The sequence below is a fragment of the Coenobita brevimanus genome, chromosome 60, assembly GCF_032717465.1.
Source record: "Coenobita brevimanus isolate Jiangsu-jjx chromosome 60, ASM3271746v2, whole genome shotgun sequence".
In the NCBI taxonomy this organism is placed as follows: Eukaryota; Metazoa; Arthropoda; class Malacostraca; order Decapoda; family Coenobitidae; genus Coenobita; species Coenobita brevimanus.
In genome coordinates this window covers 6,728,090-6,753,352 of record NC_137013.1, presented here as the reverse complement: position 1 = coordinate 6,753,352, position 25,263 = coordinate 6,728,090, and positions in this window count along the sequence as shown.

Here is a 25,263-nt window from a genome sequence, read left to right as displayed (position 1 = left end):
GCCAAGGTGGAGGATGTTATGAAATGGTGGGACCTTGTAACATCTCATGACCCTGAAATAGGTTATTACCCTAATGCAAGTAAGTCCATCTTGATTGTGAAACCAGCTTACTATCAAGATGCACATGAAGCATTTAGAGGCACAAACGTGATAGTGACCAAGGAAGGTCAAAGGCATGTAGGTGCTGTGACTGGAACTAAGGAATTCAAAGACAAATGTGTGAGTGATAAGGTAAAGACATGGGTAGAAGAAATTCATACACTATCCAGCCACGTAAAAACAGAACCCCATGTAGCATACAGTGCATTTACCTATGGTTTAAAGCACAAGGAGACCTTCGTGATGAGGACCATACCAGACATCGAGTTTCTGCTACAACCACTGGAAGATGCTATCAGGGATTCATTCCTCCCATCTCTAACCAATGGCCACATCCCCACACCAGAAGAGAGGGACCTTCTAGCACTACCACCCAGGGTGGGAGGCCTTGGCATTATAAATCCAGCAGCCGTGGCAAGCTACGAACACAGAAATTTACTCAGGCTCATCGAATCCTTATCACAGTAGATTCGTGCCCAGGTTGAGACGAGTGAAATTGACCACCAAAGGCAGAAAGACATAAAGACACAGATAAGCAAGGAGCGTGAAGCAAAACAAAAGGACCAGCTGAAGCTGATAATCGAACATCTAACATCAGACCAGTGCAGAAGAGTTGAAATTGCACAGGAGGCTTGGGCATCGAACTGGCTCACAACCCAGCCTCTCAAGGCAAAAGACTTCCACTTTAACAAACAAGAATTTATTTACGCCATAGCCTTGAGATATGGGTGGCCAATAGAGAACCTACCTCAACACTGTGCCTGTGGCACTGCCTTTGATGCAAACCATGCAATGGTATGCAAGAAGGGAGGCTTTGTTTGCATCCGAGACGATGAAGTACGCGACCTCACTACCAAAATGCTGCAGGAAATATGCCATGATGTCACGATTGAGCCAGCTCTGCTACCCCTGGACGGCGAACACTTCACCCACAGAACAGCAAACACATCAAATGATGCAAGAGTGGATGTCAGTGCTCGAGGTTTCTGGACACGTTGGTAAAGGGCGTTTTTCAACATCAGGATATTCGATCCAATGGCAGCACATCATCGCGAACTGTCTCTCGATGCTGCACACAAAAGGAAATGAACAAGAAAAAAATAGAAATTGTCAAGAAAGGATCCAACATGTAGACCACAGTCGATTCACTCCTCTTGTGTTCACAGCATCAGGTGGGATGGGTCCAGAGGCGGTGAGATTGTACTCGAGACTGGCAGAGGTTCTTTCTGAGAACAAAAGTCAACTGCTGAGTTCTGTTATGGCCTGGATGAAATGTCGACTGTCATTCTACCTCGTGAGGTCTACTCTGCTATGTCTCAGGGGCACAAGATCATCAGCCCTCAGGCCTGTCTCTCTGGCGGGTATGGATTACAAAGCTACAGTGGTCGAGAGTCGCATAGACCGGCGACTCCAATAGTTTAATGTGTTTATTTACGCTGTAATATCAATAAATAAAAAATGAAATAACAATAGTAATAGTACTGTAGATGGTTGGTAACCACAGCCGTTGGCGTGATTGGGGCCAACGGATTGTAATATGAGGGTTAGTGTTAACCTTCAAATTACAACTCCAAATGGTGGACTGTATTAGGAAGGTTGGTTTTGATCTTCACAGTATAATTCCCCAATGGATGGAGATGATTTTATGAAAAAAAAAAAAGTTCTAGTAGTAGTTGTTGTTGTTGTGCTCATAACTGGATAGTAGTAGTAGTAGTGGCAGTAGTAGTAGTAGTAGTTAGTAGTAGTTAGTAGTAGTAGTAATAATGCTGACAATGATGATAATGACGATGATGACGATGATGGTGATGGTGATAATGATGACTATGATGATCATGCTGACTGATGATGATGATGATGATATTGCAACTATGCACATTCTGTTCTAACCTGATATTGTCTACAAATAAACGGTTACCTTGTTCCATTACCCTCTGTAGTACTGATAGGCTTGAGAAATACATATAAATGATATTAATATCCAGTAAAGAGTCAGTACTGTTTTTATTCTAACCTGACCCAGATTTTCGCCCATTTGCAGCTTATTTCACGTAGCACAGTGGCAGTGACAATACTACGGCTCTTCATCCTTTCTATAGCACTTCTTCGTCACTACCATCATATTCGTGTTAATCTCTTGTTACAGATCAGCGGTTAAAATAGAGATGGCAATTTTTAAGCCAAGTTAGAGTAAAGAGAGCACGGTAGCGATAACTTATATTCTCTTACCATGGACATTGTGAAATAAAAATTGGTGGTTTTAGTAAGCGCCTTACTTCCAAAACGTGCCGTATTTTATTTTTTATTTTATTTTTGTATTTTATTTTTGCTTACTTCAGTAGATTTTAGTCAGCTTTGTAGAGGCGGCTTGAATTGAGCATATAAAATATTTCTTTATTAACCCTTCCTGTACGAGAGATTATTCCTAACTCCAATATAATCCCCTCGCTCTAGCAATTTTGATATTAAACTACATAAATGAAATGAAGACTGAAAAAAGAAAAAAAGTTAGGCGGGGTCTGAAGATTTGGGTGCAACATCTTTGAATAAAATGTAAACTGTGATTCGTAATTCGTCACTTTATAGATTTTTTTAACACCAAGATCTGCAACAGTATTTTCTGAGGATAAAACATACTGATCTTAATAATACGTTCCAATCTTCGATGACTTTGTGAAGCTTAATTCTGTTTCTATACTTTTTTTTTCTTCATCTCGAGACATATTTTTCATCTTAAATGATTCTCGTGGGACTTTTTTTATTCCTTAGTGGATTTTTCGAAACTGAACAGGTTACATACAGCCTTTATAAACCATTTCACTACTCGGGGGGCTGTCCTAAGCTGAATAAAATCGTCTTGAAGCAACAAGAATGACGGAAATATGACATTGGAGAAACGGGCTGGATATTAATAATGAAGTTAGGATGGAAGTGAGTAACTTGAAGAAATCATGCCACTGCTGAAAGTTTTATATCCAGGAGGTAAAGCAAGGTGAAGATGAGGTCAGCATAAGCCTATTGTTTTCACCATAACGTGATTCTGATTTTCGTTTTCTTTTTTTTTTTTTGTAACTTGATTCACATAGGTCAATGACTACAACATAACTAGATTTTAAAAATATAAAAACTGCTCTATATCCATTCAATAGCATAACTTCGTGACTAGCATCATATTCTAGTCCATTGTTGCAATTCATGTAGGAGGGAGAGATTTCAATTTTAGAACAAGGTGAAAAAAAAAAATAGTGTTGGAATGATATTAAAGAAAAATTTTACTCAGCGTGATAAAAACGAGTATTTGGTCTCGAACTGGAGCTCGATGAACCATAGAAGCTTTGAATCCCGTTAGTCACCCTCCAACCGTGCGAGGGGGAGGAGGTGCAGAAGTTTGCATGTACAGCAGAGACTCAGAGAGCCTTCAATGAACTTCAGCATGCGTTGGCAAGCTCTCCAGTATTGTCGTACCCTGATCAGAGTCAGCCATTTAACTTGAACTGTGACGCTAGTGACCATGGTATTGGTGGATTCCTGTCGCAGAAGAAGAATGAAAAAGAGTATGTGGTAGCATATTACAGCAAGAAGCTCAGCCCACTGGAGCAGAACTACTCTGTGGCCCATAAGGAGCTCTTGGCAGTGATGAAGAGCCTTGATTTCTTCCATCCCTACCTGTGTGGGTCAAACTTCATTTATCAGGACAGACCACAAGTGGCTGAAAATGCTAAAGAATCCGGAAGGACAACTGGCACGCTGGCTCGGGAAGCTAGACCAGTACAATTATGAGGTACAGCACCGTCCTGGGTGGGTACTTGGCAATGCTGACAGCCTGAGTCACTGGCCTTGTGATCCGGAGTGCTGGCAGTGTAGTAAAAAGGAAGATCATAGTAAGATATGCAGCCATACTGCAGTGACAGGGCCAGCGTCAGATAGAGAAGACCTAAAAAGGATGCAGATGGATGATGCAGATTTACAACCAGTGCTAGAGTGGCTGCAGCAAAGTACAGTGCGACCATCTTGGGAAGAAGTTTCCAGGTTAAGCTCTGTGACCAAGGGCTACTGGAGTCAGTGGGACCTACTTTGTTTGAACAACGGACTACTGAAGTGTCAGTGGGAGACACCTGATGGCCTCAGCAAGTATTGGCAGCTGGTGGTTCCGAAGAGGATGAGGTCCGAGATCTTGGACGAGTCCCATAACCAGATCACTAGTGGGCACCTGAGAGTGAAGAAAACTCTAAGCCAGCTGCAACAGAGATTCTACTGGATTGGCATGTGTCAGGATGTTGAAGAGTGGTGTTGGGCCTGTGATGTGTATTGTGCCAAGAAGGGATGTAAGAAATGTGGTTGCGCCCCTCTCCAGCTGTACCAAGTGGATGCACCGATGGAAAGAGTCGCGGTGGACATTGCTGGACCTCTGCCTTTCACTGAAAGAGGGAACCGGTACATATGTGTCACCATGAACTACTTCACAAGTTGGCCAGAAGCCTTTACCGTCCCCGATCAAGAGGCTGCGACTGTTGCCCAGGTGTTGGTTGACCATTTTTTCTGTCATTTTGGGGTGCCACAAGAACTACATTCAGATCTGGGTATAAACTTCGAGTCTGGTGTATTCCATGAGTGCTGCAAGTTATATTGAAGACCAGGACGACCCCACTAAGGCCACAGTCAGATGGGATGGTGGAGAAATTCAACTGAACCCTAGGATAAGAACTGGCCAAGTACTGCATAGATGGACAAACAGAATGGGACCAGGAATTACTTGCATTGCTGATGGCAAATCGGTCTGCATCCCATGAGTCTACCAACTACATCCCTGCAAAACTGATGTTGGGCCACGAGTTATGCTTACCTATTGACTTGTTAATGGGAAGACCACCTGGTGAAGAGCTGCCTACAGATACCAGTGGCTATGCGAAGCACCTTCAGGAAGGCTGTCTGAGGTACCTCATCAAATGCGAGTAGCCCTCAAGTTTTCAGGTGATGAAGTATGCCAAGGCAAGTGAGGTGAGCTTCAAAGATAGTGGCCAAGTCTGGTTATACAATCCTCAGCGAAAGAAGGGAGTCACTGAAGCTGCAGAGTCCATGTCATAGGCCTTACACTTTGTCGGACCACCTATCAGACATAACACATCGGATTCAGGGAGCCAGGAAGTCTCGCTGAAAGGTGGTACACATGAACCGTCTGTGTCAGTACCATGGGCCAGGACAGTTCAGCTGGGACGTCTCCGAGGAATTGTGCTCTCCTGCAGCTGAGGATGTTTAGGAGGACCATGGAGCTGAAGTGCAAGAGGATGGTGACAGTTTCCTGAGGGAAGAAGTGAATTGGGAAGAGGACCAAGACCTTTCTGGAGAAGTGGACTGTGTGGAGGAGCAAGGACACCATCAGAAGAGGAATAGAAGAAGACCTGATAAGGGGAAAGATTATTTTGTGTATAGTTAGATGTTTCATTAGGATTAAGGTTTATGTTTGGTTACATTGTGTAGTTTTGTCGGGACGACAAAGGATTAAGGAAGGGGTAGTGTTAAGAAGTAAGATTTCCCGGCTAGGTAGTCGAGCAGCTTCTCAACGTTTCCCAATGTTTACTGTAGGCAAGTTCCGGTATGAGTCAGAGTTGCCAATTTGCCTGCTGTTTGTGAGAGTAGTTTATATATATATATATATATATATATATATATATATATATATATATATAGTGAATGGAGGAAGGAAAAACAAAGGGAAAAAATAAGTCCATGTGCCTAAAGGCATCCTCCATTCATAAAATACTTATAACAATTGGATTTAAAATCGAGAGGATTAAATGTATGTGGAAAGCAACTCCCAGGAAGTGAATTCCAGAGAGTAGTAGTTCTGGGGATAAATGAATTTTGATAAGCAGAGATTCTGCATTGTGGGGGAGAAAGTGTGAATTCATGGGCGCTCCCAGCTGCCCGAGTATTTTGCGAGAAAATGTGAAGGGGAGGCACAATTGAAGCCAGTTCGTTAGAGCACTTACGGTAAAAATATCGATAAAATAGTGCTGAAGAAGCAACATCTCAACGTACTGATAACAGAGGAAGGTCCTGCGTTATGGCAGGATTATTGATTAATCTAATGACTTTATTTTGAATTATGTCCAACTGCCTCAATGCAACTGCTCCACATCCACTGCACAGTGGTGAACAGTATTCGATCTGAGAACGCACATGACTTTTGTATATTGTGGCCATCTGCTCGTCAGTGAAGAACTCACGAACTCTGTACATAAGTCCCAGTTTTTTAGAGGCATTTTTAGCAAGAGATTTAACATAAGCTGTCCAGCTTAGGTTGGGGTTTAGAGTAACACCTAGGATATCAATTGTAGTAGATATGGGAATACTGACATCATTTAAAATTATGTAAGAGTCTGAGGGATTCCTTGTATTGGAGAAATTAATGTATTTAGATTTCTGAGCATTAAATGAGAACAGATTTTTTTGTCCCCATTGATTAATTTTAGAAAGATCCTGGTTCAGAGAAACTGCTGTGTTTATTTGGGAATTTGATATATCAAATTGTGTAAAGGAGGTATTAAATGTGAAAGAACTATGAAGGGTCGAGTCATCAGCATAAGAGTGTATTGGGCTGTGCGTGACAGATAGGTCATTTATATGAATGAGAAAGAGAGTTAGCGCCAAAATTGATCCCTGAGGTGCGCCAACATTTATGAAATGAAACTGAGAATAAATTCCATCTATCATGACCCGTATTTTTCTACTATAAAGGTAAGAAGAAAGTAAAGGAACCAGTGATGCAAGGCCATATTGTGACATAGACAATAAGGCCTGGTGCCATACTCTGTCAAATGCTTTTGAAATATCAAGTGCTACTTATGTTGTAAGTTGTGCATTAATTTTTATGTTCTTTCTCAATAATGATTCATTTACGTGATTGTTTGTTAAATTGTGTAATATGATTTATGATTGTATGCTAAATAATTTAGAGTGTTGTGCAATGTGGGAGAGCTCTGGAATGTTTTGGTTGTCTCCGAGTTGGTAACTGTTGCTGCTAGGGGCAGGTACAGGACCAACATGTCCTAGAATGTTGGAGAAGCAAGGAAGGTTATATAAGGATGGGGAAGCGACTGTATGAAGTTCAGTCGGTGTTCAGTTCAGTTTGAGTGTAGTGCAGAGTCAGAGCAATGTCAGTGTAGTTTGTATATTTTCGGTACTTGTGAAAACAGTGAAATTTTGGCGGCAAATAGCGAATAGTTACTGAAGTTTGTATATCATCGGAATTTGTGAAAATAGTGAAATGTTGTCAAGCATTAAGTTTAATTGCAGTTAGTAAAGTTTGTATAGCTCCAGTACTTGTGAGAATATTGAAGTGAAGTTCGAAAGCATTAAGTGTATTTATTTGGAAAATGAAGACAGTGAATTTAAGAAGCCAGTGCTTATTTGTGATGCCTGAGCCGATCCTATGTACTGTACTATTGGCCACAAGTATTCTTACACGCTTCAGATTTGTCTCTCCCAGATTCCATCTGGTAACACTGACTCCATGACCAGATGTACGATATCCTATGTTCCGCACCTCAACTTCCCCTCTCGTACTTCTTGCTATTTATTTACTTTCTATGAATATTATTAATCCATCCATTCAGCCGAAGTTTATTTGCTCTGATATTACTTTAAAGTGTGAAGAGAACTGGTCTCTCCTTCTTCCCCTCCTTTTATCCCCCTCCTTCCCTCTCTCCCTCGCTCTCTCTCTCTTCCTCTCTCCTACAATACTTCCTCCCTCCTTCCCTCCCTCTCTCTCGTTCTCCCTCCCAGAATCCTCTTATTCTCTCTCCCCATACCCCCTTCTCTTTGTCTAGCTGTCTGTCTGCCTCATATGCTATGACTCAAATACCCAGGTGGCAGAGCTCGGTTCCTTGCTACAAGTATTTTTCCCACTCCTACAGAAAGGTTTTATCCTGTATTTCAGAGTCGTTTCATGGCGAACTCTCCATATTTCTCGTCCAGTACTCTTCCATATTTCGTATAAAGCTGGAATGGAGTTGATGTTATCTACAGTTGTGTATAGGATATGGAGATTAAATGGATAATAAGGGTGTGAGTAGTTATTAATGGAGTAACTTTCCATAAAATATTATAGAAACTCTACTCTAAAAATGCACTGGTAACAGTCCTCTAGTGTAAAGAAAAGATGTTTCTACATAATGTAACAACCAAATGTGTATTTTATCAAAACCTATGAATTACCGGACAGTGTGTGCAGAGAAATGTTTGTAATGGATCGTTCCTCTCGTAATTAGCGATAACCCCCTGCAGCCTGTCAGAGACAGAGGTAACACATCTGTACAGTATAACTACAGTTCTTTAATTTCTTCTGAATAGTTCCCACTCGGCCATCATGCGTTGTTGGAAGTGTTGGAGTGTTCTATTCGGCGTTGGTACCCACAAATAAACGATACTTCCCAGTCATCGCTGGGCTTCAGGTGTTCCGCCGGTTACTGTATATTGGATAGAGTGAGGTGAAGTTGGGTAGGACTCTGGTTTTGCGGTGCAGTGGTGTAGGACTGTGGTTGGATAGGATGCCATGGAGTATTATCGGGGTTGGGTGGGGTTCATTTGGGTAGGATCGAGGTTGGATGGGATCCAGTGGGGTAGGATCGTTGGTGGGTGTAGTGCAACGGCGTATATTCGAAGTTGGGTCGTATGCAGAGTGGTAGGATCGGGGTTGGGTGGGGTGAAGTGGGGAAGGATAGGGGTGGAAAGGCGTGCAGTGGGGTAGGATCGGGTTTGGTGGGATGCAGTCGGGTAGGATTGAGGTTGGATGGGGTGCAATGGGCTAGGATTGGGACTGACTAGGGTGCAGTGTGGTAAGATCGGACTTGGGTTGGGTGTAGTGGGGTAGGATTGCTGTTGAGTGGGTGCAGTGGGATAGGATCTGGGCTGGGTGGGGTGCAACGTTGTAGGATCTTGGTTGGCTAGGGTGCAGTTGGGGAGGTCCGTGGTTGGGTTTGGTGCAAAGGAGTAGGATCAGGGTTGGGTGGACTGCAGTGTGGTAGGGTCGAGGTTGGGTGGGTTGCAGTGGGGTAGGATCTTGGTTGTAAGGGGTGCAGTGAGGTACTGCAGGGTAGGAAAGTTGTTTGGTGGACATCAGTGCGGTAGGGCCGAGGTTGGGTGGATTTCATTGAGCAGAAGCGAGGTTTGGCAAGGTGTGGTTCAGTAGGAGCAGAACTGAGTGGGGTGGAATGGGGTATGATCGGGATTACAGTACTTGGGGTGCAGAGGGTTGGAATGATTTTGGGTGGAGTGGAGTGGGGTAGGAACGGTGTTGTTGGGTGTAGGGGGTAGGAATGAGGTTGAGTGGGGTGCAGTGTGGTAGGAGTGGGATTGAATGAGGTTTAGTGGGGTAGGATCGGGATTGGGTTGGTGCACAGGGTTGGAGTGGGGTTGGTTAGGGAGTGACACTAGTTTGAACAAAAAAAGAAACAATAATAATTCTTTCTAAGTCTGGATGTTAATAATGACTATTTTTTCCTATTGTCCTGAGAGGGTTTTCTTCAGCTTTTTGAAATCGTCTTAAGCCTAGGAAAGAGTAGGAGTAAGAAATGATGTCAGCAGATTGAGTTCGCTGTGTTGTAGGCACCCCGGATCGAGTCGCGGAGGTGCCCGAATGTTTTTATATCATGCAGGCGTTTTATATTTTAATGTTACTACCTCTACACGACTTCATGTAGCCATGGGTAGCTTTATATTATGGAAGGGATCAGTGAAATGCATACCTAATCCCTCCAGTTTGATAAATTACAGATATGTGTCCTCGTAATTCTCACATTCCAATCACAAGATGGCGCTACCTCTGCATTGCTGCAAAGGGATTTGCTCAATCAGACAAAACTACTCTTTTTTCTCTAACTTCCCCTAGAATTGCCATCTCTCCATCTTGAATGCTGAGTCATAACTCTAGACAAACTGAGCAGGATTTTTCACCTTTAGTGTAGCTTATTTCCCATAGCTCGGTGATAGAATCAGACAGTATTACGGTCCTGTGTCCTTTCCGTATCATTCCTCCTTAACTAGCGTCGTATGCTAGTGTTAATACATTGCTACAGGTCAGAAATCAAGATGCAGATATGACAAATGCTTTTTCCACCAAACTAAAGTGAGTACAGTATTGTATTATTTCTTTCAGGCTCCTCTGACTCACTCTCAGCCGAATAACATAGTCCCTCCCCCCCTACCGTCAGCTGGACATAGAGTACACCCGAGCTTTAGAGGGTTGTCTTAAACATTTGTCAGCCCCCTGATGCTTGGCACAATTCTAGTGTCATTCCAGTTGAACCAGACGATTTTATTCACTTAAAAGCAAATCATAGGAGCCTGAGAGAGTTCATAAGGTCATTAACCCCTGCATGACCAGCACAACTCTTCCGTATTCTTTTCAACTGATGTCACGCTGTTTAGTACAGCCGACCAGCACAACTCTTGCATATTCTTTTCAGCTGATGTCAGGCTATTTAGCACAGCTGCGTGGGTCATAGAAGTCTGAGAGACACGGTAAATGAAAATAACACAGGGAGGTAATAAAAGTATTGTAAATTCTTTATTAAAAAGGTAAATAAAAATATTGTTCCAGTTTTTATTTGCTCCCTGTGTATACTCTAAGTGGCTCTGGATTTAACAACACTTCTTTAGACACATTATAAACATTACACCTCAGTATTCCTTTGATTCTTACTGATAGCAAAATAACTAAAATACAGTACAAATTTCAGGCGCAACATTAGTGTGTTCACGGTGGACCAGTGAGGTACTGCAGGGTAGGAAAGTTCCAGTGTACTGGACCTGGGTTCCATTCCCCGGGCCGATAGAGGAATATTTGAAAAACATGGCAGTGTCTGTAGTGGCCTGCCATTAGGCCTGGGCTTGACTCGCGGCTGACATAGAGGCATATTTGTGGCAGTTTGGCAGTCACGTAGTGATCTGCTTGTGGTGGGGTCTGAGGAGACAGTCACGTAGTGGCCCACCTGGGGGAGGGGGAATGTAAAAGTAGATCCTCACACACACACAACTATACAACACATACACTAACACCAGACAGGTACAGCTTTACATGACAGGCACACACACTACTCCACACAGACACACGCCTGCTGAAAACACACACACCCTTACTCACACAAACACTGTTACATAAGGCTCACCCACTGTTACACAAGACACACACTAACACAATACAGGCACAAACACTTGCTGAAGACACAAACACACACACAGTTACATATATAAGGTATATATAAGGTATATATATACTGTAGCACCAGTCGAGCAGGGCAGTACTCCCGAGGTGGATGGAAAGCTGATGACAGGGAGTGCTGGAGCTCCCGTTTCATCAGCCCTCAGGACTAGTTCCTGACCATCCCCCTTTGCTGAACTTTTTCAGTGTCTCAGTTACACAGAGAGTAGGCCAGCATGCTCTCAAGTACAAATTTCTCTAACTATCTTCACCAAACTACATGCACAGTACACACTACACTTCCTATTCAAAATTTACCTAAAATGGCGTCGTTATATCAAGCCTCGGAGTCCCCAGGAGGGGGGACCATAAATGCCCCCACCATCTGCCCCTCTCCCGATGACGACTCAAGGTGCCTGGAACCACTGTCTGACTCTCTTCTTCTTCATTTCTGCAACATTCGCGGCCTTTCCTCTAACTTTCGCTCTGTTGAGCACCACCTCTCCTCCTCAAAACCTCACTTTCTTTTTCTAACGGAGACTCAGCTGTCTGAGGCAACTGACAGCAAACCCTTTTCTGTATCCTCCTACTTTCTCTATACTCATTTCAAAGCCAATGGTGGCTGTTGTGTATATATACGCAACGACTTATCTTGCTCTCGTGTTCCTGAACTTGATTCTTCTGAATTCTCCACACTCTGGCTTCGGCTTTCCTGTCATTCTCTGACTAAATATATCTGTGCTGTTTACTTATCCCCTAATTCTACTGACTATCAAAAATTCTTCGACTATCTTACTTCTACGATGGAACACATTCTATCCATTTCTCCTTTCTCTGAAATCTCCATTCTTGGAGATTTCAATGTTCACCACCACCTTTGGCTCTCCTCTCCTTTCACGGATCCACCTGGTGAACAAGCCTACATCTTTTCTATCCTTAATGACCTAGAGCAGCTTGTACAGCACCCTACCCGTATCCCTGACCGCCTTGGAGAGAGCTCCAACTTACTTGACCTCTTCCTCACAACTAATCCTTCTGCTTACTCTGTTAATCTTTTCTCTCCGTTGGGCTCCTCCGATCACAACCTTATTACCTTAACCTGTCCTATCACTCCGGTACGGCCTGTGGACCCTCCAGGGAAACGTCGTCTGTGGCATTTTGGAGCCGCAGACTGGGAGGCCCTCAGGCAGTACTTCTTTGATTTTCCCTGGAATGATTATTGCTTCCATGGCCGTGAGCCATCTGAGTGTGCCTTGCGCATTACGGAGGTTATTCTCTCGGGCATGGAAGCATACATTTCTTTCTCATATCCTTTGACTAACGCAAGAAAGCCTTGGTTTAATCACGCTTGTTCTAATGCTGTCCGCAACAAGGAGAGGGCCTACAAAAGGTACCGGAGCCAACCCACCCCTGAATCACATCATCTTTACGTTTCTGCCCGGAATCGTGCTAAGTCTGTTCTTCGCTCTACTAAAAATAATTTCATCCATACTAAATGCTCTCAACTCTCCAACTCGAATTCTTCCTGCTCCTTCTGGCATCTTGCCAAAAATCTTTCTAACAACTTTACCTCATCATCCTTCCCTCCTCTTTTTCTACTCTGATGGTTCTGTAGCTATTTCTTCTACTGATAAAGCAGATCTCTTCGCACAGACTTTCTCCTCCAATTCTACCTTAGACGATTCCGGTGCTGTTCCTCCATCACTTCCCCCCTCTGACTTCTTCATGGCTGACATTAAAATTTCTTCAGTTGATGTATTTTCTGCCATCACTGGCCTCAGTACTAACAAGGCATATGGGCCTGATGGGGTCCCTCCTGTTGTTCTCAAGAACTGTGCTTCTGTGCTTACACCCTGCCTAGGCAAACTCTTTCGTCTTTGTCTGTCAACTTGTACCTTTCCTTCTTGCTGGAAGTTTGCTCTCATCCAGCCAGTCCCAAAGAAGGGTGACCACTCCCAACCCTCCAACTATCGTCCAATTGCTTTAACGTCCTGTATTTCAAAAGTTTTCGAGTCAATTCTTAATAGAAAAATTTTAAGGCATCTTTCCTATCACAACCTTCTTTCCGATCGTCAGTATGGGTTCCGTCAGGGACGCTCCACTGGCGATCTTCTCACCTACCTTTCAGACTCCTGGTCATCCTCCTTTAGCCCCTACACCGCGGGCTTGTTTACCAATAACTTGCGTGTGCCGCGGGGTTATTTGGGCTCCGACAGACTCTCAAAAAATATTTGCCAAAAATCAGTTATTAGTCCTGGAATAATAAAATTACATATGCTTATGGCACATACCTTCAGCTTTCTCCTGGAATGATTGTTGAGCCTTCGTCGGTTACCGTAGGACTTGTGGAGACCTCTGAAGTAGGGTAACGAAGTCTCCACTTTACACTTCCCGACAACCCGTAATATGATTACCACAGCCAGATACAAACACTATAAACACTATTCTACAATTTTCAAGTAGTTTGGGATCCATACTAAAAAAAAAAAAAACACTGTGAAAGCAATGGAAATTACCAGCGCGTCTGATCGTCGCACTGGCACTAGTTCGCTCATGGTACCCTGTCATTTATTATTCATAAAACCCCTCACACTTTATATTTCTATTACTATATAACACTTATATATATCTACAGTCTTTATCCATAAGTTTCCTTCAGTAGTATTAGTTTATTGTCACTGTAGGGATTCAATTTCTTTCAGTAAAATACGTAGCATTCACTTTCTCGTCCTGTATACTGGCACTGAGAGTGAATGTCACTTTCATCTTCACTCTCATAACTCATAGCATTCAGACATGCTAGAGTGAAACTTTCACTTTCATTACTCCTAGGGTATATACTCGTAATCTTATAATACTACTCATTTACATTTCTATTTACGTTCTCTATTTTATTTACGTTATTTACATTTCTATTTTATTTACACTGTGTTGTGCACTGTCACTTGAAATAACTTATAAAACTATTTTCCATTGTTCACGTATATTTACATTCATTACTTTCACTTGCTGTTTACACATTATTTACACATTATTTACAATTCCACTTGCACTGTTTTACTCAATAGAAAGATCATAGTCACTCTTTTATCAATTGTCAGCCCTTTACCTCTTTCCACACGAGGTTTAGTAGGGGGTAAAGGTCACAGAGCCATTTGCATGGGGGTGAAAAAAAGGCCTTGAAGTCAGCAAGATGAAACGTACGTCCTCTCACTTCGGAAGATGAGACTACACTGATAACGCAGGGGCAGCCTAGAGGCCTGCTTTAGGGGTTATTCAGAGTTACCAATATTACTTCTTGAAACAGCTAAGTCTAGCACTGATATGATTGGCAGGAAATCTAGACAATACATTATAAATCTGGTAGTTCCAGGTGAATGTAAATATTCTCCCTTCCCTCCTTACATGTATATTTATTACGAAAATAGATTAGAGACCTACTTAGGAGATATATAATCAGAGCTACCAATGTTAAATCTTGAAACAGCTTTGTGTAGCACTGATATGTTTGGTAGGAAATCTAGACAATACATTATAAATTAGGTAGTTCCAGGTGAATGTAAATATCATTTAGGCTTCTCCCTTCTCTCCTTACATGTATATTTATTACGAAAATAGATTATACGGCATATTTCAAGGGGAAAAAAACAGCGAAAAATTAGCGAACGAGTGCACGTGAGGTGTTGTCAGGTGATAATTAGCCAATTCCAGGTGTATGGCACTCTCACTTACCTGATTTCTTACTTGTATATATTATTTGGTATAAGAATACGACATAGGGCTTATTTCAATGGATGAAATCAGTGAAAAATTCCAGGGAAGATTTACTTAGCGTAGCATGGCCGGGCAGGCGAGAGCATAGGGTAATGGAGGGGGGGTGGGGAGGGGAGTCAAGAACGGGGAGAAATGGCTAAATTGTCAACAATGGATGGGAGTACAGATGAGATTAGGAGTGCTGACTAGTGTTGGACATTGTCAGTACTGATAGATGATACAAGCCCCCACTGGAAAGCCCGGGTGAATTCAAAATAACACAGAATCACAAAAGCGACGCCCCGCGGTATGATCCCTTGCTCCCAAGCGTCACGAAAGTGACGCCCCGCGGTTAAGGGGTTAGGGACTTTGGCGAAAGCTTTGCCATTGCACTTGACATCTCAAAGGCTTTCGATCGAGTCTGGCATAAATCTTTAATTTCCAAACTGCCCTCCTACGGTTTCTATCCTTCTATCTGTGCCTTCATCGCTAGCTTCCTTTCTGGTCGTTCTATAGCCGCTGTTGTAGACGGCCATCGTTCTTCTCCTAGATCTATCAACAGTGGTGTTCCTCAGGGCTCTGTCCTATCACCAACTCTCTTCCTTTTATTCATCAATGATCTTCTAAGCTGTACATCTAACCATATCCACTCATACGCTGATGACTCCACCCTTCACCTTTCCATTCGGTTCCCGCAACGCCCATCTCAACAGTTACTTCAACAAACAAGGGATGAGGCTATGGCACACCTAATGTCTGACTTGGCTCGTATCTCTGACTGGGGTAAAAATAATATGGTTGTCTTTAATGCATCTAAGACTCAGTTCTTACACCTATCAACCCGACAAAATCTTCCACAGGTATACCCACTAATGTTTAATAATATTCAGCTTAATCCTGCATCATCCTTGAACATGCTTGGGGTTTCATTTACTCGGGACTTATCTTGGAAAGATCATATTACATCTCTTGTAAAATCTGCTTCCAAGAGATTGGGTGTGCTAAGCCGACTCCGCTCTTTCTTTACCCCTGCGCAATTGTTGACTATATACAGGGGTTTTATCCGCCCCTGTGTGGAGTACAACTCTCATGTGTGGGGAGGCTCCCCACATACAGCTCTTCTCAATAGGGTGGAGTCAAAGGCTTTTCGTCTCATTAACTCTCCTCCTCTTACTGACTCCCTTCAACCTCTGTCTCTTCGCCGCACTGTTGCATCTTTATCTCTTTTCTATCGCTACTTTAATGGTCACTGCTCCTCTGAACTGTCTGCTTGCATTCCTCCACCTCTACGACGGGCGCGTAGCACCCGTCTGGCAGCAAACTCTCATCCTTTTTCTGTCCAACTCTCTAATGCAAGAGTTAACCGTTACTCCCAGTCTTTCATTTATGCAACAGGTCAGCTCTGGAACTGTCTCCCTCTGTCTGTATTTCCTGCTGCCTATGATCTCCAGTCTTTCAAACGCAGTGTGTCCAGGCATCTCAAAATGATCGGATCTTGAATTTGGCTCTATGTTGTGTTTTGTTTTTCTCTTGGAGGGAACTGTTACTGCGGGCTCATGGCCTTTGGTTCCTTCTTCCTCGCATTAAAAAAAAAAAAAAACACACATAATTACATCACACACACACACACACACACACACACACACACACACACAGGGAACATATGCATAAGTGTAGGTCGGGGAAAGGAAGGGGGTTTTATTTAGAAGTCCAAAAATCCTGTATATGTTTTTTGGACTTCAATATAAAACCCCCTTCCATTCCACAACTTTCCTTATCCATATGTTCTTTGTGCATGTGTGTGTGTGTGTGTGTGTGTGTGTGTGTGTGTGTTCCTGTCTAGTGTAAGTGTGAGGGTATGTGTTCCAGGGTGTCTGTGTGTGAAGTGTGTGTGCCTGTCTAGCGTAAATGTGTGTGTGCATGTATAGTGTGTGTGTGGGTGCATGTTTAGCGTAAGTGTGTGTGTGTGTGTGTGTGTCTGTCTGTCTGTCTTGTGCAAGTTGGTGTCTGTGTGAAAATTAGTATCTACCTGCTTGTACATTCCCCCCTCCCTCAGGCAGGTCACTACGTGACCGCTGCCATACCCCACCACAGGCAGATCACTACGTGATTGCCAAACTGTCACAAATATACCTCTATTTCAGCCGGGAGTCAAACCCAGGTTCAGTGGCAAACCACTAAGGACACCACCATATTTTTTAATTATTCCTATATCATCCCGTGAATCGAACCCGGGTCCAATAGATTGGCTTGCTGCCTCTCTACTCACTGCGCCACCTCACACCCATTAGCATTGCGCCTGGAACTTGTACTGTATCATAGTTCTTTGGTATCAGTAAGAAACAATGGGATACCTAAGTGTATTGCGCATATTAAGTCGCTAAAGGAGCTTTATTACGATATCTGCAGAGCTACTTGGAATATTTAGGAGTAATTAATGCTAATTATGAAGAAATGAAGTTATCATGTATCAATTTTCATATATATGCAGAAAATATAAACTGGAACTTTGTTTTTTTCTCTTATTTTCCTTGTCCATGGAAAACTGAGCCCCACTACCACTCACTAACAAAATCAATCCAACTTTCAAATTAATTAGTATCTGGGCCACATTCAGAGCTGGAGATAAGCTTTGATACGGGGTTAGTGTCTACCTGATTTGAAAACTGATAAATTTTGGCAAGAATGATTATAAAATAAGATTGGATCTTAGAACTGCTACGATAACAGTGCAAAAGACTCAGTAATTGGATCTCTTTTGAAATAATGTCATAAGTAAATGGAATAACCATTAACTATACTAAAAATGGCTTAGACAGCAGGGTTCTAATTATAAACTATCTGCAGTCCCTTTGTTAATACTAGCAGCCCTCTTCATAAAACAGTCAGCCCTTGTCCTAACACAGCCAGTCCTCATCCTTACACACTCAGCCTTATTCCTAACACAGCCAGCCCTCTCCCTAACACAGGCAGCTTTCTTCCTAACAGAGACAGCCCTCTTCATAACACAAGCAGCTCTCTTCCTAACATGGGCATCCCTTTACCGGACACAGGCAGCCCTCTTCCTAAGTCTTCGATGTGTTCTGAAAACTGTACATAAAATTATTAAACTGAGAGTAGCTGACAAACCTGTTCCATTGGTAGCAACAGAGCTTTTAATGGTGTTTTTTCTCGACTATAGACCTAAGTTACGAGGACTTTCGGTAACTGAACAGTTTTGAATAAGGGCTTTGATAAAAATGTATGAAACTGTTAAAGAGTGCGTACAACTAGACGGTACTGGTATAAAACATGGTATTAACCCGCCGCTTGCCAGTGCCATTTTAAAATGGTGTGACATAATTCTGCGGCCAGTGCCAGTGCCGTTTTAAAACGGTTTAAAATAAAAATATTCACTGTGACCGCATAGGCAGGCATGTATGGTAATTGTTCCTCTACCATCCCTCAGGCTGTCAAGGTCATACACTCACTCGCTCCCCCCCTCACGTTCTCTCTGCCTCATTCTGCCTGTGTGCCTCACCCAGTGCTCTACAAAGTGAAGGCATTTTGTAAATATTTTCACGTAAATGTAAGTGTAAATATTTTCTTGTAAGTGTGAGGACTATATAGTGTAGTCAAGTTGTAAATAACTTCTTGTGAGTGCCAGGACTGTACATAATAAAGTCAGGTTGTACCTTTCTTCAGGTAAGTGTAAGATAATGCATTCACAGTGAGAAAGACATGCAAATTGTGGTAGATGCTGAAGTAATAACTAATAAGTAATCAGAAAAGTGTACGGAACATTGCTATACCTTCCCAGCATAAATACCCAAGTATACCTTACATAGAAAACGGCTTTCTCTGATGTATGTGGTGAGCATGAGAGAGCAGCTATACCTGTACACGAGTTTGCAGGACTCAATAAAACCCATTTCCGAACCTCAGTGAGCATTTTATGGCGAAATTTGTTGTTCCCACATCAAAATCTATCATCTCAGCCAAAAAAAAAAAAAAGTCGAAAATTGGCCAGCACTGGGGCAACCCATAGGGCTAAAAATAGCCGGCACGTGGTGAGTTAATGGATCTGGTAAGAAGTGGTATTGTTATATAAAGCATAAACCTGAGTGAGATAAATGTAACTAAGATATAAAAATAGCTGAGATAAAAGAAACTAAGATCTAAAACTATATGCGAGATAAAACTATTATATAAAAAAAAAAAAAAAACAGAAAAGTAACTAAGAGCTAAAACTAGCTGTGAGATGAAACTGTGATTAAAAAAAAAGAAAAAAAGTTAGAGCCAAAAAAATTGATAGAAGTAGCTAAGAGATAATAGGTGACCTGGAGGCCTAGTGTACTGATGCATAACCAGGTATCTACCCTAAGCCGTATAAAATATCTTGGCAGTAGCAAAAAACACTGCAAGTACTACGTGAAACTAGCATTGTGGAGGATCATAAAGTTCATCCAAAATGAGGCTTTTAGGGTTAGTCACACATGGCAGTAAGTACGACGTGGGACTGAAACTATCGGCTTTACAATTTACTGTTGTTGTAGAAAATTACAGTAATCCAATAATAAAGCATAGTGCTGGAAGTCCTTGTTTTGTTGTCCTTATCAGTGAATTCTGATCTAGTTGAAATGAGGGTTTTGTACCCATTGAGTTTATGCCATACCCCACTGGGTTTCAAAACTTCAATAAGAGTTGAAATGTCGGTTTTCCTGTATATCAAGAGACTTGTTGCCCAGTTCCATATTATGGTCTAAAAATACATTGAGTTTATGCCATACTCCACTGGGTTTCAAAACTTAAATAACGGTTGAAATGTAATATCAAGAGACTTTTTGTCCAGTTCCATATTATGTTCTAAAAAATACTAACCATACCATAAAAGGTCGAATAAACTTGATACACCACTTGCTTTTTTATTGCCTTAATTTTTCTTGCAAGTGTTCACATATGTACAATAATGCATATTTACAAAGTACATTAGTAGCTATGATGGCAGCATGTTAAGTTAGTCTGGGAGGAGGTAGTGTTATTTAAAACTATATTAACAGTACTCCATAAACTCTGTTTACAATTATATAAAAATTACTTAAAATACAGTTTGCTGAGAGAATTTATCAAAATTTGTCACAAAATACTAAATGATTATCAAAGTATTTATATTCTATTTGTCGATTTTAGGTAACCCAGTGATGTAAAAAGTTTATAATAAATCAAAATGGCTATCCCTCACAGTGTGTTTTTTGGTTTATTGAAACAAAATCCAATACGCAGACTCCACGATATTACTAGACTACGTATGGAAAACCTCCACCATCATGTCCGTCTATTTGCATGTAGTTCAAGAAATATATATATGTAGACAGGGACAGTATTGCATAGATAAAGGACTGCTCCACCAAAAACATCTGATAAGAACATCAATCATTTTTTTGTAGCTCGATAAAATCCATCTGTATTGCTGCCAGACGGTTACAACTACCACGTTCAACAGTGCACAAAGTCCTATACAAGAATTGCAACTATATGCATAAAAATGCACTTGTTGCCATCATTTGAACCAAATGATAAGTCAAGAAGGAAAGGGTTTGCAGTTAACATAGTTTATCGACTTTCTGAAGATGCAGACTTCCTGACACATGTTTGTTTTAGTGAATTGGGAATCAGAAAACCCTCATGAAACTAGGAAGCTTCAACTGGATAGTTCAAAGGTGAATGTGTGGTGTGGTATCATGCACATTTGAATCACTGGGCCATTTTTCGTAGAGAAAACAATTCCTGCAGATATATATCTAGACCCTTTGACCGAATATGTGGTACCATTGGTACAAGACCTTCAGCCAACTATTATCTTCCAATAGGATGGTGTGCCACCTCACTAAGTACTGTGTGTCTGAGTTACTAAACCAAACCTTTCCAGACCAGTAGATTGAAAGGGACGGCCCAATTCTCTGGCCACTTCTTTCCCAGATATCACTCCCTGGGAATTCTCCCTATGAGGCCATGTTAAAGATGTTGTGCGCTGAACAAAGGTATGGGACATCAACAACCTGAAACAATGAATCACTGATGCTATTGCCGCCACTGATGAAGCTATGTTGCAATGAACATGGCTGGAAATCGAATACCATCTTGATGTGCTTTGTGCAGTGAGTGATGCCCATGTAGAAGTGAACTAAATAAGCTGAAAAAACTTTCATTTCTACTCTTCATTATATAAAATTTCTCAGGTATATGTATTCATTTGTATTTTTAATAAACTTCTACAACTATAAGCAGATTTGGGGATACCCTGTGTCACGAAAAAACTTGCAAGTATGTCAAAAAATATTTTTGATATCACAGTGCATTTGGGAATTCAGTACGATAATCTATGTCCATCTCCAACTCGCTTCTTTTACCCCAATCAGAAAATATAGCCAAGTCAGAAATAACGTGTGCCATGCTTCGTCTCTCGATTGCTGAGGCCACTGAATGATTAAAGCTGGTGGAAATGAGAAGAATGGAGTCATCACCCTACGAGTGTGTAGGACTAGGTGTGTAGATCAGAAGTACATTAAATAGCAAGAACAGAGTTGGTGACAGGACAAAAGAGTTCGTGACAGGACAAAACCGTGAGGAACACCATTATTAACAACTTTAGAAGAGGATCAGTAACTGTCCCGAGTAGCAGCAACAGAGCGACCAGAAAGGGAAACAAGCCAGGAACGAGAGCTGTTTGTAAATTAAGGATTTATGCCAAACTCTGTCAAAAGTCTGGGATGTCAAGTGCGACGGTAAAGGTTTCATCAAATTCTCAGTATGAGGATGATCAAGAATCAGAATGGAAAATTAAAATTTCATTAAACTATCAGTCGGAAGGAAAGCTGTGAGAGGAAAGATGCTCCGAAATATTCCCGTTAATGATAAATTCAAAAACTTTATAAATATAAGCTTTTTAACAGGTATTGCAATAGTCAGAGGGTTGGGAATGGTGACCCTTCTTCAGGGCAGGTTGGAAGACTTTCTGACAGGAAGGAAGGAAATGAACATGTACTGTAGACAGGAAAAGGCAACAGAATTTACCTAGCTAAAGTTTCAGTACAGAAGCATGGTTTTTGAGAACAATAGGAGGAAACCGATCAGGTTCGAACGCCTTGTAATTGCTGAGGCCTGTGAGGACAGAATAGACATCATTGCAAAAATCTTACTCATTGATGACAGTCATGAGCAAGTCAGATGGGAATGGAGATGAAAGGATTGCAATGAAATCATCCAAAGTGGATTTAGAGGAGAACTCTTGGGCAAAGAGTTTTCCAGTTTCAGTATAACAAACAGGTACAGAACCAAAAAAACAGAAAAGAGGAGAGAAGGAATATGAGGTAATTTTATCAGAAAGATTTTTGTCAAGATGTCAGAAGGAGCGTCATGAATTTTCAGAGCACTAGAAGAGAATAAAATTGCTTTTAGCAAGACGAAGAGCAGATTTACCGTGATTATGGGCAGTAACGAAATTCAGGGGTAAGTTGGAGCCCATACCTTTGGTAAGCCACCTGCTTGTGAACAGCATTAGAGCAGATGTGATTAAACTAAGGCCTTTTACACGAGTGACAGTAAGACAATCGAATTTATGCTTTCGTGTCTGAGAGAATAATCTCATTAATTCCTGAAGCACACTCAGATATCTCTCGGTCATGGAAGTAATAATAATTTCAGAGAAAATATGCAAAGTATTTTCTGAGGGTCTTCCAACCTGTAACATCAAAATGTCACAGATGCCGCATCTTGAAAGGTTCAAAGGCCATAATGGAGCAATAAGACAAGTTTTTTTTTCTTTTAAATAACACTGTGATTGAAAGCCTGATGGAGAGAAAATATTAACAGAGTAGGCAGAAGGATTAGTCATAAGATTAAGGTCACTTGTGTCTGAACACTCTCCAAAGGAGTCAGGGGTATGAGCAGGGTATTGTGCAAGCTACCCTAGGTCATTAAGCATTGACAAGGTGTACACTTTTTCACCAAGCGAACCAATGACTGGAGAGGAGAACCAAAGGTGATGATGAACAAAAATATATCCTAGAATGAGTATTTAAAAAAAAAAAAATTAAGAACTACAGATAATGTGTTCCATTTCAGAGGCATGAAAGTAAAAGAATATTATATAAACAGTAGAATCACGATATAACTAAACAGGACAGATATAATTAATCAGAGATCAGAGGGGAGAGAATATTGATGACTTAAATCCAGCAACACGTGAGCAAGCTAAGTCGTTGCATATGTATATAAACCATGCTTATGGAAATGTATTTTAGGTCTGGTGTAGTTAGCATCCATATAAAAGTAAACAGAAATAAGTTTAATCAGTTCCCCTGTTATTAATTTCGCGATTCCTTCTCTGTTGATGTGATATGAGGCACTGAGTTCATTACCGGGCTAAGCGTCAAAAGTACAAAACGCCAGAAAATTCGTTTAAAGTCTGGCGACTTCAAAACTTTGATATCTCGGTAAACGCTTGTGTTATTTTGATGTGTGTGTTTTTTTTAATGTAGCGTATGGTATTTTCTTTATTGCAATAACCTCTGTTTTGCTCTATCTGTCATAAATCATGATGATATCGTGTGAAGAAGCAAAATTTTGCTCCCCCACTGCTGGACCCATCAGCCAAGGAAATATTTTTATCCTACTAATAACTACAGAAATACATCATAAGATGTCAATAATATATTAGCATAATGTCCCAGGAGTGTCATACTGTGGAATAAAATCTAAGTTCTATGACATAAGTATTATTATTTTCACAATAATAGCAGATGAAAGGTCGGATACTTTGTGCATGTTTTTCTTGGAGTTTTTAACCACCAATAAACACGAACCACCAATAAACACGAACCACATCACAAACATCAAGGAAAACATATATATATTTTTTTTTTATTGCTGATAATAATATAAAAATAATACATCATTCAGTGTAGGATGACATTATTAGAAAACCCCTGTAACCTTAATGATAAAAAAATGAACCCGTAACCTAAATAAAAAAATAAAAAAAACTGCCACGAGTACCAGTAACTTCACAAACACAATGGCAGTAATAATAATAGTAATAATGGTTAAAAAATATCTATCTATCTATCTATTGCCAGACGCCTCAATCCCGTTTGGGGTGGCCACAAACAAATCGCCTCCAAGTCGCCCTGTCCCCCGCCATTTCACTGCCCTGCTCCCAACTCACACCCCCCTCTCTCATATACCTCTCCACCCCATCCCTCCATCTCATCCTCGGCCTCCCTCCCTCTTCCCCCTCCACCTCACTCACATACACTCTCTTCGTCAGTCTTTCACCCTCCATCCTCTCCACATGGCCAAACCACCTCAGTGTGTTCCTCATAACGCTTCCTATCACATCCACATCCACACCACAACGCTCCTTTATATCCTCATTCGTCGGCCTGTCTCTCCATGTGAGAAAGCAGCAAGTTACTATGCACTACAGCTGCTGGTGGGAGTAGTGTCAGGTGTCAGCTTATTGGCTAGCTGCAGTGCAACCCGACTATCTGATTGGCCAGCTTCAAGGGAGGTAAGGAAAGGGGCTGGGATAGAGCCTGGTAATGCTTTCACATTCGCTTCAACACCACGAGGAGTCGACATAAGGAACATAGGAAAGGCTGAACTCATAGGAAAAGCGACCATACAGCTGGCAGAATTCTGGACCCAGTTGCCCGCCTTGAGCACAAATGTGAAACCAGACTTTTTTTTCGCTGCGTGGCACAACGGTGCAACACACATGTCTACTTAACCAGGATTTTGACCCTTTGTAGGTTGTTTCTTAGCACTTTTTTACTTCCAACTTATAGAGGGATGGTTCAGCTACTTGTTGGTGCATGTAGGTGCTTGGCGGCCATTTTGGCGCTTAGCCCGGTAAAGAACTCAGCGCCTCATATATTGGCATGAAGTTTTCACCTTGTGAGTGTAATCCTTAGTGTGTCGTAATACAGTTTTTTCCCCATACCAATGCATTTTTTCATTGCTTATGTCAGCTTTCATACATTTCCATCTTTTTTTCCCTCCAGTGCATTTACTTTCAGTTTCTTTCCTTTTTTAACCGTCTCATGGTCAAGATAACCTTAGTCATCTGTCCCATCTAACAGCAGACGATTTATTAACCTAAGAATGAATGTTAGTGCCTCAGAGAGAGGTAATAGTGGTACCACTGACCAACTCATGGTCTGGATGGCTCAAGT